Consider the following 14,224-nt stretch of genomic DNA (forward strand, 5'->3'; position numbering starts at 1 on the left):
CAAAACAAGTAGAACAAAACCAAAAAAAAAAAAAAGTACTAATCATTACAACCTAAAAAAAGTATGAAAATGCAATAAAAACATAAAAAAATGGCCCTGGTGGCCTGAATCTGCCTGCCTGACTTCGGTCAGGGTTTTTGTGAGCTGTCTGGACAAATGTGACCCGAAATCAATCGGATCGTGAGCATGCTGAGCGAGCCGATATGGGTCGATCCAGCCCAAATCTGGGTTCCGGGAGCGGTGTTGGGTTGGCGAAATGCCAGTGGTTTGCCGGCGCGTGGACCGGTGGTTTGCCGTGTGAGGGGTCAAAATGACCGAGACCACCGATCTTGGGGGGAGCGGGCTGGACGGCAATTTGTCCTTGCCGTCAATCAACCCTTAAGTTTGCCCGGGGTTTGACTGAATGCGCATGGGCGGGGGGGTCGCGCTGTTGACGGCCGTTTTGCCGGCTTACCGGAGGTCTGTTTTTGAACGGTCAAAGCGCGCTGAGGCGTGTCGGTCAATTTGACCACCGAACTTCCACACTTTTTGCCGGCCTCGCGCAACCGCCGTGTATGATCAATAATTACAAACCTGAGTGGCTTGTCATCATATGATAACGGGGTGGCCAGTCGTCATCAAGCAGCTGACAAATTAACTGTGCCTTACTTTTCAGATGACGGAAAACTCTCTGGCCAATAACTCCTCAAGATAAACTCCTTAGATGGCTATTCTCATTCCAGACAGTCAGTCTGGAGAAAACCCTCGTCAGCACGTTGAAAGCAAAACACCTAAACATCAGCCTTTGTTGCTTTCCCCAAGTATTACGGAGATTGACGACCATCAACTGTACAACATGGTAAAAACAAAATCACAAGAATCTTTTTTTGAACAACCTAAAGACCTACAGATACAAACAGTAGCCTCCTTGGTTCAACGGCAACACAGCTTTGTCTTGGCCGGGACTGGATATGGGAAAAGTCGTATTCCGGAGATGTATTACAAGCTTTTCCCCAATGTTCACAAGCCGGTTACTCTTGTTCTTAATCCTTTAGACTCTTTAGGAGACGACCAAGTGAGATATAATTAAAATCTTGTTACATATCACAAAATCAACAGAATGAAAAGACCAAATTAACACAAAACAATGCATTTACATATTTAAATAGGTGCGAGAAAAGAACGAAGTCAATATTTCAGCAATTAACCTTACCCAATCAAGGTTGAATGCTAAGGAAGAACAGAAAATTATACGGGGAGATTATGCTTTTGTCTATCTGGTTAGTTTTGATTGGTTGATGATGATAAAATTGTGGGTTGAACTGACATACTTACCGCAAACCAGAGCCCGGAGGTGTTTTTAAACAGCGAGGTCTTCACGAGGATTTTCTTTAATGCAGAATTTCAAGCCAGACTCATCTTGATGGTTGTGGACAAAGCTCACATGATCTACATGTGGGGCTTAGTAGCTAGTGGAGAATCGAAAGACCTGAACTCACACGGAAAGCACCAAGATATATCAGTATTCCGACCCTCGTATGGAGACATTGCCAAGCGGCTGATGGCTACCTATCAAGTGCCAATCCTATTACTCTCAGCAACCTGTCGTCCTCAAGCAGTCGATGCCATCTTGAATAGCTTAAAGATCAAGCATGAAGACATGCATTTCTTTCGTGGCGAATTGACTCGAAAAGAGATTACAATCTGGCGAATCCCAATGAAGCACTCTCTTGCTTCGTGTGACGATATTCTCCAGCTTATTGGCCCCAAATCGTGCATCAAGGACGAGGAACTAATACCAACTGTTATATATTCAACAACTCGTAATTTGACAATGCAGGTTATGGTTGTTATCAATGAAGGAAGAAGAGTTCCTCAAGGTCATAACAATCCGAAAAGTACCTGCGTCAGAAGGTTTCATGCTGTAACTGGGGAGCTCGACAAGATTGATGTAGTGACCGACTTTGCCAATGGTTGTTTCCCAATGATTTCGAGTACAATGGCCCTTGGAATGGGACAAAACTGGAAGCGCGTGAGACGCGTGGTTCATGTCGGCCGAGGAGACCCGGCAACACTCTTTCAGATGATTGGGCGCTGTGGCCGAGGCGGCGATCGAGGCTTGGGTATACTCTTTGTTGAACAAAATCGGCGAAATGGCCGAAATTCAGTCGCGGACTTCCCAAACCCAGAGGTCCAGTCTGATGATGACCGAATGGACGCTTTGGCTATCACTCCAGTATGCTTGAGGATCTGCTTCTCCATTGACAATCTGTAAGTAAGATTTTTATCAACATATAAACTGGACCCATTGTTGAAACTGATGCAATGATTGCATGAAAGTTTGGGTTACATACCTTTAAGTGCAACAGATCCTAATGTAATCCGTGAGGCCGAAAGGGAACGCCTTGCAAAATTTGAAATCTGCGACTGCTCCAACTGCGTGCCGATATCGGTTGTTGCGCAGGGAAACTTGATTCACATAACCAAAGCAAGCTTTGATCAGTTTATGAGTAATCCTGAAAGCTTGGCACCTATCCCTGATAATGTACCATTCACTCGTGTCAAAGCACCTGTCAAAGTTCAGATCGACGCCGAGGGTCCTTTGGCGACTCAGTTAGAGGATTTTGCAATTCACTTGGTCGAAAAATTCAATTCATTCTATGCCAGCAAGGTGGATATGAACGCTTCTTACCTAACTGGAGATGTTTTCTTGACTATTCAGAGGGCGCGCGCTCTAGTTCTTGGCTGCGAGACAAACCAGCCTATGACCATACTAGATCGGCTGATGGGAAGCGAAATAATCGATGGACAGTTCAACTTTCTGTGTTCCTGTATTGAGGAATATCAATCGGGTGGTAGCTATCAAGGCCATGTGCAGCGGAGAAGAGAGGAGATCAACACAATACGTACCAAAATTAACCGCGAACAGATGCTCAAAGAGCTTAAAAAAACCCTTTGACATCGTAACGCATTGGCTCGTACAAAGGCGGACCACGACCAAAAACTTGCTACTGCCATACAAAAGGAACATCGACAAGCGGCGAAGAAGGCAGCAGATCTTCAGAAGAAAGCCAATCAAGTGGCAAAGTTAAACTCTCAAGGTGCTCAGGGGGCGAAATCTCCAGACAGGCAAGCAACGGAATCTCAAGGTACTCAGGCGGCGGGCTCTCTCGACAGGCAATCAATATATTCTCAAGGCAATCAGGTGGTGGACTCGGAGGGCGTTCAAGGAATCAAGAGGAAGGGGACAAGGCCAGTTGGTCGCCCTCGGAAGTCGGCAAAAATACGATGAAATCCTTTGTAATACATACACTGAGCTAAAGTAACATTTCGTTTTTTGCGCGTTACATACCGGCGTTGTTACCAGTTATTTATGTCTCGATACATTGTAAAATTTCATTGATACGTGCATGGTCGCTGAGAAGCGCCAACCGCAAGTCGTACTGTCGGATCACGCGTAATCCGACAATACAGCTCAGTGGGTACTATGCCCGAAACATTGCGCCAACACAGTCGTACTGTCGGATTACGCGTAATCCAACAGTACAGGCCGAAACATTGCGCCAACACAGGCAGTCGTACTCTCGGATTCCGCAGAATCCGACAGTACAACTCTGTGGGTCCAAAAGATTGTTCCAACACAGCCAGTCGTACTGACAGGGGTATAAAACTCAGCGCTAAAACAGGCGCGTTGGTGGCGCTACGACACCCAGAAATAAAATGTATATAAATTTGACATAGATCTAAACACCAGCTTAAAATATTTCATTGATTTCTTCTACTTTGACACAGCTTTCTGACTGATTAGTTTCATCGCTGAGGACAGCATCCTCATGAGTATACAATATTTTAACTCCATCATCGTAATGTAAAGCATTGGCTGGATTGAATCGGGCGAGTTTGGAGCCTCCTGCTGCATAATCATTGAGGAGAAATTGGAATCCCTGATAGTATGCATTAGGGACAGGCTCATACTTCTGTGACCTAGACGAATTACTCTTGAGACAGCATATGTCATACTGGCGCGCCATCCGTAAGAAGGAGGCTATTGATTGCCCAGTTAAGATGGACCGATGTGATTGATATATATATTCCTTGCCCGATTCACTCACAATGTCATGCATCATTGTACAAAGCTGTTCACAGTATGTAAGCAAACAGATTAGCTCATGTCTTGAAAATCAAGCTATGTGATGCTTACCAGAGGAACATTGATGGATATAACATCTTGAATCCGAGTAATATCACTTCCTATACCATTATGATTGTAAAAGTACTTGAGCCAGTAGTTTTGGACCTCAAGGAATAAGTCCTTAGGCACAAAGTGATTGCTACGTCCGCTCGGAGATACTAGAATTGAATGTTGAAGGACTTTTTGTAGGCCTGGGGGTAGTACTGAAGTGAGGAGCATAATTGTTCGAGGAAGGTGGATGGCATATTGGGTCAACCCAGGCATCCCCTGCGCCATAACTGCCCAGCGGCGCCATACATTTAGTAATCTGCCCACGTCACCAGCACGAGTTGCCCGATCACATTCAACAACAGAGGCAAAGTCTTGCAGCCTCAGCATCAGGTTGATGAGTTTCTGGTTCTTCGATGCCTGAGCTTCCCTCATAGCCTTGGGAGAGAAGAATTGTAGATGGCACAACTCGATTATTTCTTCGATATCTGCGGTCCTCATTGGCCTCTTTGCATCTGGTTTTGGTAAATCATTGCTACCCATTACAGTTCTGAGTTTAAATAATAAACCCATTAACTAATCAGATATTTATGGAATTCAGTTGCAAGATGATGTAGTGTTGGACGTACTGTAAGCAATGAAGGATGGTTGCCTTGTGTACTTTTGTCATATTAGCTATCATTAGGTTATAATCATTTTTAGAAGTTGTTTGATCAGAAGGTAATCCCAACGCAGAAAGCATGTGCCATGCACCCAAGTCTTTTGAGTTGTGGTTGTCGCCAAAATGCATGAGGAAGATTGCCTGAGCAATATTCCACATGACATGTGCTGCGCCTAGTACCGTGAAACAGTTAGATATGTCGCTTTGCGCGTAGCTGCTTGGCCTCCGGATTGCACGCAAGCTCTCAATAAATAGGCATGTGCCTAAGTCACCTTCAACTACTTGGAGACGTTCGTGAAATTCGGACTTTTCTAAGCCGGTTTGTTTGATAATTGAATGAAAAACATCCGAGATACCTTTGGCTGAGTTGTTGGAGGCAAGCATGAGTCGGAGCATAGTGATATCGGGGATTTCGGGCGCAATTGGGTCCAGAGGAGGCGGGTCTACATTGATTTTGGGGCGTTGGTCTGATTGGATTGCAATGTACTCAAGCATGACCTTAGCTATCTGAGATTTTAGCACCTCCTGAAAGTGAATATTGTCTTTGTTTGAAGGGTGTAGCATTGCAGGCTTCACTACAAAATCATGAGCTCTGGCCATAGCTGCCTTGTAAGCCGTCAATGTGAGATCGCTTGGGTTGACTTGTGACAAGATGGTTGGGCTAATTGAGTGGAGATATCCCCATGTTCCGTGGAACATTCGAGATTTCCTTTCAACTGATTTACAGTGTACGGACTGTTCGAAGTCAACGTTATCAATACAAATCAGTGGTGCCAAAGAGTTGGGTGGATACGATTTCGAAAGGGTTTTGATTTTTTGCTCAGCGTGATAACCAAGGGACTTAAGTGCCACGTGAGCCGTCTTTCTGGAGGAAGTAATTCCCAGGAAATGGAGAAATGCATTGATCCTTTCCGAAACGCCACAAGCAAGTAAGACAACTGAATTCAGAAGCTGGAGTCCGTTGACCCTTTGTTTGGCTACAAACTGCACCATCGAGCAAATATACATAGCAACCTACAAATGTGTCATGAATTCATGTATTAATGATCCTTTACAAAGCCAACTGTTAAAGAATCAAGGAAGCTGACCATATGCATACGGTGTTGCCTCTTTGGTTCACCACAAATTTTATTGTCTTCCGGATCAACATCGGAGACATCTGATTCTAAGTCATTCTCAGAGTCGGACTGGGAATTGCCATTGGTCAAAGTATTATCGTTGGTTTCACGCAAGTTCATCATGAGTCGTGATTTAATAAGCTTGAATAGAAAAGGCATTTCCGATTCTGAGATAGCTTCCTGTCGCAGATGTTTTGATTCCTTGGTAAAGAATTCGGGTACGACCTTCCTTGCATTGACATATGGTCCTTTGCGAAACTGACCATACCTTTTACCTTCTGACTTCAAACAATTCTGGGCCTGGTCGAGAGCATACAATGTCATAAAATATTAAGTATGAGTGCAACAAACACCTTTTTTGATTGGTAAAGAAACAGTTACCTCGTCCAATATGTATGACTTCCATCTTTCTTGGCCGCTGTTGGTGGATGTCATCAAATCACGAGCCGCGTTGACAACACGCAGAGTAGAATTCCAGCCGGTTGAGGCTCCCCAGATACGACGCCGATATTTTAGAATTTTATGATCCTTGGTCAGAAACAAGGATATGAATTGTTTTGGTGTAGTTTTTTGTGATTGCAGCGCCTCCAGTATGTAGAGTAGTTTGTTGTCTTCTGTATGAAAAGTTGGATGGCTTCCTGGAGGAGGCTGAGTACTATTGTCGTTGGGATCATCCATATCCTCCCAAGCGTCATCATCCACAGGTTGCATCTTACTGGTGTTCTTACTTCGAGGTACAGGAGTTGAAGTTAAGTTGTATGTATTGAAGCCACAGGATGGCTGGATGGCCACGATTAGGTATGTACATAAATGGGAATGTGAAATACATAGCATTTGACATTGTTTGACGTTAGTGCTGGATAGTTGCCATTTTTTTTTCTCGAGGCAACTTATGGATTTGCATAGAGATGCTGTTTTAAGGAGCTCGGGTTGGCTTTTCCAGTCCACCATCTTCAACAAGGTATTCTGAGCAAAGCAGGAGGACCTATGTTGATTTTAGTGCATCAAAAATTAGGAAAGATCCACAGCTTTCAGATTATCAAAAAATATTGATGGGTTCATGGCAGGTTGCAGAGCTATAGCAACATTTGTGGGGCATGGTGGTTTTGGGCATTGCTCTCAGTCCTAAATCACCGATACCGCATAAGTCCCTCCAGTGGAGGCGCTCCGCGCCTCCACCTTCGGACTTAGTTAAGTTTGATCCTTCAAGACCTCGGCCATATCCTGGGTGAGCACCAGGGTGGTCATCCACATGTCCGAGATATTGACAACAACAATACAAAAGAATTACTGATGATTATGAAGGAAGAAAGCAAGAATAAATGCTGATCTTGTGATTTATAGATTGATCTCTCCCTCTCCTCTCTTGCACCTATCTTGTGATTGATCAATCAATCAATCTCTCTCTCTCCTCTCTTGCGTCTGTCTTGTGATCGATCGATCGATCAATCTCTCTCTCTCCTTGCTTGTGTCTATCTTGTGATTGATCAATTGACTCCTCTCTTTGCTTGCAACTATTCAATTTCTGTGCAAGCAATGACTAAGGCCCCGTTTGGAGCCGATATAATTGTACAATATAATCTGGAATTTTGTGACATCTGATCAAGTTTTGGCAGACCTGATTAGATGCCACATGGGATGTCAGGCAAAAAAAACTCATAGATTGCCCGGATTATATCGGCTCCAAATGGGGCCTAATCTTCTGTGACTACTACACAAGAAATGAATGAGACAACAATGAAACTAAGACAGAAATGAGATAACAATAAAAATAAATGAGACTGGCAATAAGAGCTAATTAATCCATCTCATTGCCTTGGAGCAACCAGTTATAGATCTTGAGGTCCTTGGTCCCAGAGGTAATCAAAAAGGTGGTTGTTGGGATCCATTGTTGAGGGGAGTGTTATGTTACCAAGGGGTGCGAATGGAGACAAGGGTTGTGATGGGCTTGGTATGTAAATATGTGTTAGCTATCAAGCCGATACCGGTGTGGAACTCCTACCGTGCCAGGCGGTAGGCAGAGCGTTGAGGGGATAGGTGCTGTTGAGGCTGCCCTTGTGGGTGGTCCGAGAAATGAGATGAGGATCAAAAAGAGTGATAGCGTTGGGGGGGGATTTTTGAGAGACAACGGGGATGGAATACCGTTGGCAGTGGTTGGTTTGTTGAGGATTGAATGATGATGATAAGGGGATCAGGAATAGTGCTGGGGATACTGCCAGCGGATCAGAAAAAAAGGTGATGGAATTTCTCTTGGATCAGAGCAAGTCCCATGCTGTCCCATCCTCCAAGTTCGAACTCAAACTTGGACTCTGGGGAGTGACATGTCACAGGACATGTCATCACATCCCTAACTACAAACATCAAACAAGAAAAGAGGAAAAGGAAGAAACACCACAACACTCAAACAAGAAACAAACCATAATAAGAAAGGAAGAAACCAAGGAAAGGAACAGAAAGAGCAAAGGAGAAAAACAAACAACACAAACAACCAAAACAAAACCCACATGACTCATGTGTTAGGACCAAGAAACATGAAAAAGAGCATAAAGAAAAATAAGGGGAAAGAGATCTTGAGGATGAATCTTGAGGGATATTGAGAATGAGGGGCTTGATGAGAATCTTGAGGCTGAAGAGTTTTGCTGTTGAGATTTCTGATCTTGATGGATTCAGGATTTTGATGATCTTGAGGGCCTGTACTGGTTTGAACACCACATCCACCCACCATTTGCAGTCTGTCCCTAGACTGCGCCACACATTCCTAGATCAAGAGAAGACAAAAGGGGAAGAACCCGGGGGCCGCTCACAAATGTGGCAAATTGTAGAGTTTTTGACAAAGCGGTAGAAACTACCCGAGAGGTGCACACATTGGGAGGACTTACTTTGATACTCCTATGCCTCCACGGAAAACCCAAACAACGCGGAACTAGTTTACCCTCATTGCGGAGGCGGACTTGAGGAGAGCAGAGACATTCTGCAGGATCAGAATTGGGAAAGGAATCAAAAGACAGATGAGGATCGCCTAGTTTATTCTCATTGCGGAGACGGATCTGAGATTGAAAGGAAGGTTGTTGATTGGTGGGATCAGAGGAGGATTGGGAAGCTAGTTTAACCTCATCTTGGAGGCGGATCGGAGGCGGGGAGGCAGATTGATTTGGAATCGGGAAAGGGGATAGTTTAACCTCTTCTCGGAGGCCGTTGGAACCGGGGATCGGGAAAGATAGTTTAACCTCATCTTGGAGGGTGATCGGCGTTGGGGAAGATAGTTTAACCTTGTCTCGGAGGGTGTTGGAATTGAAGGTTTGAGAGGAAACAGAACACCCCACAGTTGGGTGGAGCAAATGACCAGAAAATTTGACTAGATTCCCAGGAACCGCCTCAGTCAGAGCGATGGCCATGGAGACAGATGTGGATGAATTCTTTCTAGAAGGATTAGACACTGAAAGATTAGGGCCTATCATCTCAGAGATCCTCTTCAGGACGGAGTCTACCGCCTGCGCGGACGGAGTATGACAAAGCTGAGACTCAGGTTCAGGTAGCATGACATCAGGCTGATTAAACTCAGGGACTGGTGAGTTGCGGATCGGGCGGCGAGGATGAGGCTGGGACTCTGACGGAACTCCGAAGGACATCGGCTTATAACTCTTGTTCCTAGTCGAACCAGAAGCCTGAGATTGAGAAAGAGACTGCGCTGGAACCGCTGGCGGACAATGCACCTGTAGAGCACCACAACCACTCCTATATGTTGCGTGATCAGGACTAGCAGACGGACCCGAGGCTCGAAATAATGCCACTATGCTCCGGATTGGGCAAGTTGGATCAAAAGGGATTAGAGCTCCACTCGGAAGGAAGTAGTTGTGCCCCTTCTGATCAATGAGGCCGCCTTCTTTGTCCTTCTGAAGCGCATCGCAGCGGGCCATGCCATGGCCTTCCACGTGACAATAAAAGCAAATCACTTGTTTTTTACCGGCGGAGGCGGAGGCAGGGGGAGAGGAAAGAACCCTCTTCAGTCGCTGCTCCAAAGACTCAAGCTTTTCTAGGCGGTCGTCCAAAAACCGCAGCATCCTTGAAACTTCATCTACGATAGACGACAGTCGAGTGGGCGGGATCACAGGGACAGGATCAAAGTTTCTAGGGGATTTGATAGTCGGGGTAGTCTGGTCTAGCAAGGCTTCCTTTGCCGCTGCGCGGATGTCCTCAAAAGGCGGGAATTTGAAGAACTTTTTGGTGACAAACATCAGCTTGTTGCTCTTGAACAGGATGAGCTGAATCTTCTCTTGAAACTTTGATGAAAAAGCCCGATAAAAACACGAGCGGATCTCGTCGACCGTCTTGATAAGTCCTTTCCGCAGCAGTCCAGACTGAATCGGATCCCAAACTCTCTGGAATGCTTCATATTCCACGGCATCAGAGATTCCACCTTTCCGCACCCAAGACTGGATCACCGCGTCCAGGTCGCACCAGGATACCATCTTCAATCCGAGAAGCTCCGGCTGATCCTCCAAATTGCGGAGGCGGAGATGAATGCGGGGACGATGAAACTAAAAGAAAGATCGGAACGTTCCTCGCGGCTCACGTATGTGGCAAATGTAATGCTTCGATAATGCGTAGAAGAGCCTCGGAGGTGCTACTAGTGGAAGGGACTTACTTTTATACCTCTGTGCCCCGCTGGTAACACAAATCCTGAGCAGTCGGGTCCTGAGAAGATTGAGCTGGATTGAATTCTCAGTAGTCTTGAATTGATGGATTCGGGAATCCTGAGAGACTCGGCTAGTGGGTGGAAGAGGGATCTTGCGCGAGAGCTCGTAGCCTGGGGGATTGGATGAAGACTCGGATGGCTTTGTAGACGACTTCGAAACGTCTGACAGCAAGATTCCGCCACCGGAGAGGTATACAAGCTGGAGGGCTCTTCAAATGATGGGAGGGACTTGGTAGGCTGTCTAGATGATCGGCAGGGCCAATTGGGGCTCGATAGATGATCTGGGATGGTCCGGTCGCCTCTCGAGGTCGATGGGGAGGTCTTCAGGTCCACCAATGCAAACAATGCCTCCTGGATCTTTTGAACCGTTGGTTTTTTTTCGTGCCTATGTGACTCTTGATCTTGAAACAGGGCTTCGATGCGAGAGCAGAACTCCGGATCCAGACGGTCCGTCCGATCTGTCGATTTTGTCTGTTCAGGCGGTAGCTTGGGATTAAAGGAAGGGGAGGCAGGTGGTAGCCCTAGACTGCTCAAGAAGGGAGGATCGGTTGTCTAAGCTTCTGAACGAGAGGGGAAGGAGCTCGTCTTTGGGCGTCGTTGATCTTCAGATTTTATTCGCCTGCGCCTTGCAAGTAAACTGAACCTCCACAATCAAAGACTTTTGAATGTCAAAAACTCTTGTTTCGCTCGCCTCCGCGATTCTTGATCCTGAAACGAGAGTACGAGATCGGCGGTCCTGAAAAAAAATCTTGATCCAATCAAACGAGGACTAGATCCGTGTCCTGAAACGAGGTCCTTGCGGAGTGGTCTTTCTGGAAGGTCGTCCAAGAGATCGTTCCTTCAGTCGGAGGCTGGAGATAAAAGAAGACTCGAACGGTCCAACCGCTCGATTCGCTAAGAACAGAGACTGAGTGGTCCAAACAAAGAGAGCTCGGCTTGGTTGTTGATGATCTCGAGGGGACGGTCTTCAAGATGCTACCAGCACTTCGGTGCAAGGGGCAACTCCAGATCCAAAACAGTCTTCACAGTCCAGCTATGTAGCTAGAGTCTTGAAACAATCCTATGAACGGCTTCCGGTGAGAACTCCTGGCGCGACGCTCCTAAAAACACCTCAATTAATGACGGCTCCTGAAACAATCGATCTGGCGGAAAGGCAACCAATACGAAGTCGACTAGATCTGTTTTCTGGTGATAAATCAGGGTCTTCAGCAAAGACCAAATCCAAGGAAGACCACCGGAGAATCAGAGAAAAAGAATCCAGCCTAAGACCACCAGTCCTTCTCAAAATCCTGAGGCAAGACTGTAAATCTTGAGGTCGCTGGTTCGATCCCGGCTCGGGGGACCAAATGTGGAACTCCTACCGTGCCAGGCGGTAGGCAGAGCGTTGAGGGGATAGGTGCTGTTGAGGCTGCCCTCGTGGGTGGTCCAAGAAATGAGATGAGGATCGAAAAGAGTGATAGCGTTGGGGGGGGATTTTTGAGAGACAACGGGGATGGAATACCGTTGGCGGTGGTTGGTTTGTTGAGGATTGAATGATGATGATAAGGGGATCAGGAATAGTGCTGGGGATACTGCCAGCGGATCAGAAAAAAAGGTGATGGAATTTCTCTTGGATCAGAGCAAGTCCCATGCTGTCCCATCCTCCAAGTTCGAACTCAAACTTGGACTCTGGGGAGTGACATGTCACAGGACATGTCATCACATCCCTAACTACAAACATCAAACAAGAAAAGAGGAAAAGGAAGAAACACCACAACACTCAAACAAGAAACAAACCATAATAAGAAAGGAAGAAACCAAGGAAAGGAACAGAAAGAGCAAAGGAGAAAAACAAACAACACAAACAACCAAAACAAAACCCACATGACTCATGTGTTAGGACCAAGAAACATGAAAAAGAGCATAAAGAAAAATAAGGGGAAAGAGATCTTGAGGATGAATCTTGAGGGATATTGAGAATGAGGGGCTTGATGAGAATCTTGAGGCTGAAGAGTTTTGCTGTTGAGATTTCTGATCTTGATGGATTCAGGATTTTGATGATCTTGAGGGCCTGTACTGGTTTGAACACCACACCGACTGGCAAGGGTGGAATATTTCTTTAGGTAAGCTACTGAGCCTTGCAGGACTCGCTGGCTGTTGGAATATATGCTTCAAGCTCCATTTGAGGGGCCAAGCTATATGATCTAATATCCAAATATCACCAGTAAGACCAACTGTGTTTTTAGCTCAGTGGTATAAGACACTACAGGCATGTAGCTGTTGCTGCGGGATGCAGCGTCACCCTGTCGTTGCAAGCCCCTGCGGCCGCAACCCCAAATGCAACGTCAGGTGACGCTGCGGGCCGCAACGACACCTATTTGCCCGTAGTGAGAGCAGCTCTCATGAATGTAGAAGGTTGTGGGTTCAAATCCCACAACACACAATTCTTTTCACCTGAGTAATTTCAACACTGGCTACCTAAAGATTTACCTAGAAGGTGGTGGATGCTGTTAGTCCTTTTCCCTCACTTTAAATGAAAAGTATTGGTTCCTTTGAGCTCACTCTCCAACAATAGTAACCATGGGGTTGTGAAAGTCAATCAAGTGGACTATACAGCAATACAGAAAGCTGTGTGGGTCACTTGAGAAGAATCCATAGCAATCAGAGGGCTGTGTAAGCCACACTTGTAACTAGATCCCCAGCTAAATTTGCTTATTTATACACTGCCACACTGTCCATAGCTGTCATAGCTGTATTCTGCACAGCAGACCAGCCAAAATATCTGATTTGTAAAAGCACACCAGCCAAACCTCATGTACATAGACCACCAGCACAAATGCCTCACATTTTCCTATATAAGGTGGGACTCTCTCTTCCTTTGTCCCCCATGAAATCAGATCAAATCATCAAATGAAATTGAGGTCTTTCCTCCCACAAGATTCAAATAAATTGGCACCCTCACACTTGCTCCCTCATAATAAAATACTACATAGCTTTGTATTTTGCAGTAAACAGTCCATTAGGAGCCACTTGTGAGAAAATTATTCAACTAAACTAGACCACTGTTGTCTTGCTTCCAGCCTAGCTGGGGGTGTTTTCATTAATTAGGGGGGTTCACAATACAATAAAAATAAAACTTTAGAGCCAATTTTAAGGCCTTTACAGACAATTTTTTAAAAAATGAAGAACACCCTCTGATTGCCAGGGGACACCTAATCCTGTACATCCTGCCATATTTTTAAAAAGTTGTTGATAAAGGCCTTAAAATTGACTCTAAAGTTTTATTTTTATCCTATTGTGAACCCCCCCTATTATCTTTCAGAGAGGCAGGGCTTTCCCCACACATAATTCTCTAAATTGAGCCATAAGAGGTGCAAACCACTTTTTGGAGTCTCACAATTGACATAGCAGTATAGAGCATACATCATTGTTGACCACTCAGCCTGTTAAAAATTCTTGAAGAGAGGCAGAACTTGGACATATTCACCCAAGACCAACCTTTATTTCTAAAATGGGCTTAAAAAGCACCTACCAAGCTGATCCTTCTCTGTTTCACAGACAAGCTGGGTAGGGATGGCATTTGGGACCCGGGTACCCGCCACAGGTCCGGG

The sequence above is a fragment of the Puccinia triticina genome, chromosome 13A (assembly GCF_026914185.1).
Source record: "Puccinia triticina chromosome 13A, complete sequence".
Classification (NCBI taxonomy): Eukaryota; Fungi; Basidiomycota; class Pucciniomycetes; order Pucciniales; family Pucciniaceae; genus Puccinia; species Puccinia triticina.